Source organism: Sapajus apella, unplaced genomic scaffold, assembly GCF_009761245.1.
Source record: "Sapajus apella isolate SASKATOON/1434 unplaced genomic scaffold, GSC_monkey_1.0 scaffold1, whole genome shotgun sequence".
Lineage (NCBI taxonomy): Eukaryota > Metazoa > Chordata > Mammalia > Primates > Cebidae > Sapajus > Sapajus apella.
The window spans coordinates 50,732,017-50,739,344 of record NW_022436941.1 but is presented as its reverse complement, the minus strand read 5'-3'; the positions used below and the strand labels follow the sequence as shown (position 1 = coordinate 50,739,344).

General features: G+C 35.7%; 1 long non-coding RNA gene across 1 annotated transcript; it reads left to right on the top strand.

Annotated features, from left to right (window-relative positions):
* Positions 1–544: 544 nt before the first annotated feature.
* On the top strand, positions 545–3,285 carry LOC116550391. Its single transcript, XR_004268380.1, has 2 exons — positions 545–928; positions 2,710–3,285. It is a non-coding gene; the product is annotated as an uncharacterized LOC116550391 (long non-coding RNA).
* Positions 3,286–7,328: the final 4,043 nt, after the last annotated feature.

The window sequence follows — 7,328 nt, the reverse complement described above, 5'->3', positions numbered from 1 at the left end:
AGAGTTACACATAAATATCCCATGACATACATTTATAGGGCAAAGGAAATCACCAAACATTTTGCATAATGGTGCCTGGTATATTATGAGCATTCTATAAAATGTCAGCTGATTTTTTTCTTGGAAATAACAGATTTAGCTATATCTATCAGGTTACTTTGTCATCTGAAGCAGCCTGCTATCAAGAGCAAAGTGAGAGGAACTTGCACAGTGGACAGAGCTTGGTTCTGACTTTGCTAACAATAATGTTGCTTTATTTTATTTTATTTATTTTTTGAGATAGAGTCAGTCTGTGGCTCAGGCTGGAGTGTCATCATGGCTTACTGCAGCATCAAACTCCCAGGCTCAAGTGATCTTCCCATCTCAACCCCCAGAGTATCTGAGATTACAAGCATGCACCACCATGCCTGGCTAATTGAAAAAAAAAATTGTACATACAGGGTTTCCTTTTATTGTCCAGGCTGTTCTTGAACTCCTGGACTAAAGCAATCCTCTTGCTTCAGACTCTCAGAGTACTGAGATTACAGGCATGTGCTACCATGCTCAGTCACAGTAATGTAATTTTGGATGAGCCATTGCATCTCTTTGGTTTCCTTCCATGGGTGAGATTCCATATTCTTATTAATATTGCAAATGATTTTTGTGCAACTATATATTATGTTCCTTAGTAAAAGGGGTAGAAGACACCAAAGAAGACACATAGTTATGCCGTTAAATGCTCTCAGAACCATCCCCTCACTTTCCGGGTATCCTCTGTTAAACTCATTATAGAATGAGGAAATTAAGAAATAGAGAGATTGAAGAATGCATAAGTACATGAAACATTCCCAATGATTACCTTCACTGCTTCCTTATTTACCTAGTCATAATTCACAAAACACAAAAGAGGAGAACCGTCAAGCTTGGATCAGCAGAAAGAACTGAGCAGGTTGGTGTTCGTTCCTGGATATATGTGTCTTTCTTGTAAGCCAAAATACCTCGGTGTTTGTGTTCTAGAGCAAATGTTTCTTTAGTCTCTTTCATAGAGACTAAAGCTTTTCTTCTTTACTTATTCATCATGTACATTCACACCTCAAGTATTGGCTAGAACAAGGTTGAGGAGGAAAGCAATTCATGGCATGAGGTTCACATTTTGAAAGGAGGGTCATAGGACCCTGGAGTTTTAGATGTTAACACAGCTCCTTTCCACTTTAAATTTTAAATATCTGTGCAAATTTGAGATGAAAGAATGCATGCTAGTTTCTTTTTAAACAAGTAAATGTTTGAAAAGCTTACGAGGGTGGGATGGACGATCATGAAAGGGAAAGGGAAATGGCAAAAGAGCAGAAGAAAGGCAAGAAAATATGAAAGAGGAAGAACGTGAAAGAAAGAATAAAAAGATTTCTCAAACTCAAAATGTCAAGAAACACTATCAACAGGTAGAACTAATAACTAGAAAAAGTGCTTTAAGGGCAAAGTTATATATATATTTGAGATGGAATCTCATTCTGTTGCCTGGCTGGAGTGCAATGGCACAATCTCAGCTCACTGCAACCTCCACCTCTCGGGTTCAAGCAATTCTCCCGCCTCAGCCTCCTGAGTAGCTAAGATTACAGGCATGCACCACCATGCCCAGGTATTTTTGTATTTTTAGTAGAGATGGGGTTTTACCATGTTGGCCAGGATAGTCTCAATCTCCTGACCTCGTGATCTGCCTGCCTCAGCCTCCCAAAGTGCCAGGGTTACAGGCATGAGCCACCGTACCCGGCCCAAGTTTTAATAATTTTTGGAAACTTTTTTTCTTCAGAATTTAGAACTTAGATGGTGATTTGATTGGGGAGATGTTTTGAAAAGGGAAAAAAAAATGAATAGTAGAAATGTCTAAAGATGCTGATTAAGAGGAACAACAAAGCCAGATGGCATAAATGGCATCTTTAGGAATTTTGTGGCATAAGAAGCTATGCTAAAAAGTTCCCCTCTGTCCTGAATATGGTGCAGTCACACACTGAGTATGCTCTGTGTCCTCAGTTAGCTACATGAACTCACTTAACGCACTCGACCCTAAAGCCTTTACCTTTGTCTTAGCAATTTAGACTCTTTGTTTTTAGCTGTTTTCAGTACTTCATCAAGCTGATTTTGTTGCCCTTTTAGAAATCTTAATCAGTAAAAGTTGTCTTCTTTGTAAAACAGTTATGGCATATCTATATTCTAGAATTTTAAGCAGCCATTAAAAAGAGTGAGGATATCTAGATGTATTGAACTTAGATTAGGTTAAAATATCAACTTGCAGAATAATTGGTACAAACGTATTTTGGTGCTAACAGCCACATGCATATATTTGTATAATTATAAAGAGAGATAGAAAAAAATATACATAAATGACTAGCTTTGGTTTCTGCAAGACAGAGGGGGGTAGAAAGGAAAGAGATTATTAATTCTTTTCTTCATATATCTACATTGTTTATTTGTTATAATAATCATGGGTTGCTTTTGTTGTTAAGATAATAATGTAGAAAACTATTTAAAGACTTCCGTATAGTTATTATGTGGGACTATCCCTTTATATGGACTAATATTTTGCGTGAATTATTTGCAACATCATTCCTAGTTATTTCCTAAATAATTCTGATGTTAGATATTTACTCCATGCATGCATTAGACACATTTGAGTCAAATGCTGCAACCTGCCTATTCAATAACCAGTCTTCCTTTTTCCTTATTATATGAAAGCTTATAACAGTCTCAGAGGCAACATGGCCAGCTTAAAAGTGGAACAACAGAACCAAATGAAACATATGAAAACAGAAACAAGTAGAAGCTCTAATAGCCACACAACTAAAAATGGTCATGATAATAAAATCCAGCTATGGTGACATAAGCGAAAGTTGTTGTGTGGAAGGTGCAGGAGGACTCCTTCAAAAGAAGTATGGACAGTTAGTGTACACTTTTCTGGCCTTCCCATCTCATTCCTTCCTGCTGCCAGGAACAGTGACATGAGAACTGGAGTGCTAACAGGCATTCAGATCATGAGGCAACATTATAGATGAAAGCCACACATTGAGGATGATGGAGCAGAAAAAGGGAAAGAAGGAGATTTTCTGATGATCCCATGGTACCAGCTGACACACCTGGACTGCCTACTCCTGACTCTCTTGTATTTGAAAGAACAGGTTTTGTTGTGTTTAATCACTACTATTTTTGGATTTTCTGTTGTATGCAGCTGAATTTAGTTCTAATTGGTGTAGACAAGTCTGTCTGTAACTAGATGCATGTGGAAAATAAAACTTTTATGGGAAAAATACAGAATTATGGAATCAAATTCTATATTTTTTGCTTTTGCAGCACAGGCATATTCTTTCCACGCTCTGATCTAGAGTAGCTCACTTGTTAAATCATGATAATTCTGGTTGTGTCTATTTTGCTTCCACTTCTGATGAATAATTGAATATTTAGAGCTGTCGTGAAAGTTTTTGGTCCTTCTCCTGCTAACAATAGAAGGTCTTGATGAATTAATTAAGCAAAAATAAAAGTGTACAGAGGCAAAAGTGCTACAATCACTTAAACCTGTGTCTAAGGGTCAAAGTGCTAATTTCTGAAATTCCAGAGAACAAAAAATAGCTACTGTAAATACAAAATCTGAGCTGAGATGGAGCACAAGCCTTATTCAATAACATAAGAAAAGACCTGCAAGTAAAGCATCTAATGGGTTCTATTCTGGCTCTGCTATCTAATCAGCATCTGTGCCTGAATGATATCATTTAGGCTCTCTATGCCTCATTAGTGAAATGAGATAACTAACCTATAGAGGAAGGAAATATTTGATAGTGAAGTGAAGCATGGTTGAGGGAACTTTGTGAAAGCCTTCCCTCTATGAAAGAAGGTGTATTTCTGGAGCGGTTGTGCTAGCCATCTAGATACTCTGTTTACACTGGCAAAGAACAAAGGATATCTTGAACAAGTGATCATTGGCAAAGAACAGAAAAGGTGGCAGATCTTTTATCATATTTCGGGGTTGTGAGCAGGCAGCACTTTTTCTTCCTCTCCTCCAAGTTGTCAATGTCCACAGTAGTGAGAAGGAACTGTAGTACTAGCTCCTTTTATTAATTAAAAAGTTGTTCCTGCTACATAACTAAAATTGTTGCTCTGAATCTCCTATGCACTCCAATTTCCTGTTTTTAAACTTTGATGAAGCAAACAATAGAAATTATTTTCCTCATTTTACAGATAAGATGATTTAAGTTCAGAGACAAGGAGTAACTTGATTAAGGTCACTAAAGTATTGAATGGCAGAGCTTGAATCCAAAGTAGTTTTTTTTTAACTTTAACACTATTGGTCTAAACCATACCATATACTGGTATGCATGAGACACAAAGGAGCAAGTTATAACTAACATGCAAGTCTATTAGGGCATATTTAACAATGTGAGAAATATTCTCTCATTCCATTTCCCTCAAAGCTGTATATATGCTTGACAAACCAAATATTCTCAAGTATGAGACACACAAACACACACACACACACACACACACACACGCACACACTCTCCCTATTTATAGTTTTAAATGGAAGAAAAAACAAGGTCCTAAACTTGCTTCCAGGGAGGACGATACATATAAGAATGAGCATTTAAATGAAGATTAAAACTGTGGTAATAATTTAGTAGTGATCCAGGCTTTTAGCCATTAAGGGAATTTTCCAAGCAGAATCTAAGATAACAATGCATTAGAAACTCTAGAGGACATCAGCCACATCTGTTTCCTTCACTCCTGGCTCCTCATGGCATATACCAATTTCAGTTAAATCAAATGAAGCAAAAATATTTGTAGAAGAAAAAGAGATGCTTGAAACAAATTCTTTGTCTGTAGGTCAAAGGTCCTTTGGAAACTCTAATAATTTGTGAAACTTAGATTACTCCATTAAGGCATCTACTTCATGTTCTTGGATGTTTAAGATTTGAAATTTAAGATTTCTTTTTCATAGTTAACACCTACAAGACTCTAAACCCCATTATGGTAAAGAAAAGATGACTTTTTTGTGTTCTTACTATTGTATTGTAGGAATATCATAGTATCTGATCAAGGGGTTTAATGTTGCTAAATTCATAAATCAATGATACGTTGGTAAAAAATGTGGCAGACTATAAATCACATGTCATTACCAAGTAAGATTATTATCTGATTAAGAAGCTGATAAGCCTATAAATGCTAATGGCAGGTCACGTAAGTCAAGACACCCCATCTTTCTGTGAATCAAGGTCTAGTTGCGACAGTCTCTCTCAGAAATGCAGTAAGTTACTTCAATGTAAACAGCGGCTGCACTACACTAGTCAGAAATCTAATGGCTCTGAAGAGTTAATGTAGCTTTTACAAGGGGCCAACTTTATACTTGGTAGCAATTTTGACACTAAAAAGTGCATTCTTCAATAGAATCATATTCATGTAGAATTAAATAAGTTGAAATAAATTTTAGCATAAAAAATATGAATGGCTTAGGCCATCGATCACCATTTATTTTGGTTTGGACAAAAGGGGAAAAGGGATGTTCTTCTTCGTAGCTCTAGTTCAAGCACAAATAAGAGCGAAAATTCTTACAGTAATTTGATTAAAATTGTTCTATCTACACGTAGCAAGAAATTACTTTTGCTACTCTAACTACATGATGCACACACTTCTGAGCTATGGAATTTCCCTGAAGCAGATGGGAAGCCATTTATTGTGGTAAGGGCATAGCCCTTTTTAAGATTTAGATCTGACAGGAGAGCTGTGTCAGCACAAATGAGAGAAAGCTGGTGGCCCTGGAGCAAAGTCCCTCTGCCAAGAGGACCCAGAAGGTGTTTCTTGGGGATTCTGACAGGAAACAATCCTGCAAAAATGAATAGTAATAACTCAGATCAGGAGACCCTTCCAGCTTCTACTAAGTAATAGGATTAAAAATCTAGGCAAATCCAAAAAAATATAAATCTAGATTTTAAATGACCTAAAATAATTCTTTATTTTGTCTACATTAGTCTTGCTCCCCATTGACTAGAAACAGGGACCCTTTTGGACCAGAAATTCAGACTAAGATGGATAACTAAATATGTATTAATTCACATATGTTAGAAATATAATCAACCTGACATCCAAACCCTTAATTTACAGGTGAGGAATGCAAAAACGAGACAAGAAAAATGAATTGCCTGAAATCACACTACTAGTTGTAAGTACTGCTAGAATTAAACCTAGTTCTTAAGTCCCAACCAATTTAATGTAGGAAGTCTTTGATCCTGTTTTGTAAATAATTGTACGATTTTTCCTAAGGAAGCTGGTAAACTATAGAAACACATTTCAATTATCAGTTTTGAAATTCAATGTCATAAATCATGGAAATGCACATTAAATGTACATAAGAATATATGACAATGACTAAAATAAAAAATATTCATGATACTTAGCATTGGGAAAAATTTGCAGTAACTGGAATTCTACACTAGTGGGAATGTAAATTACTTCATTTTTTTTATAAATCTATTTGTTGATATCTACTAAAGCTAAAGGTATAGTACTCCATCACCCAGGAATTCCATTCCAAGCCATAGACTTAAGAGAAATGAAAGCATGTATTTACATGAGGATTTCAGCATGAATGCTTATAGCAGTCCAAATGTCCATTAACAGTATACTGGAGAAATATTTTTTGTTATCTTCCTACTATAGAATCTTACACAGCCATGAAAAAATCAAATTACTGCTTTTTACAACAATTTGGAAAACTGTCACTGATATAATGATGGATAACTATCTGTGGTGTGTGTATACTGTGTATGTGTGTGTGTATCCATATAACCACTACCCCCACACACATACACTCCATGGGTATCAATTAAGCTGTACACTTCAGACTTAAACATTTTCTCTCCATAACTATATATATTTATTCCTCAATTAAAAGTATACATATGGGAATTTATTCTGAAAAAAACAGAAAAATATGAATTGTTTGTATTCTTACTTAACAGTAAGGATAAAGTAGTCTTTTCAAAGTATAGTGTTTGAACAATTAGGACTAAGTAATGACAATGGTAAGCTATTTTTGCTGCAGCAGCAAAGTGCCCATTCTACTAAAACTGTGAGTTGTGATAACTCATTGAAGGGCTATAAAAATCATTCCTTAAAATATCTCATAATCTTTCTGTTCAGAAACATAAATCTTGAAATGAGTAATAATAGTTGACATGACTAAGAAGAGCTGATTAAGGAAAAGATCAGATGACTAAAGGAATTTCAGACAAGGCAGCTGTGGCAGGTAATGTGTTGTTAGTCAATACCTTCTCTGTTATTCTTCATTGTGAGTCAAAACTGAGATAGAT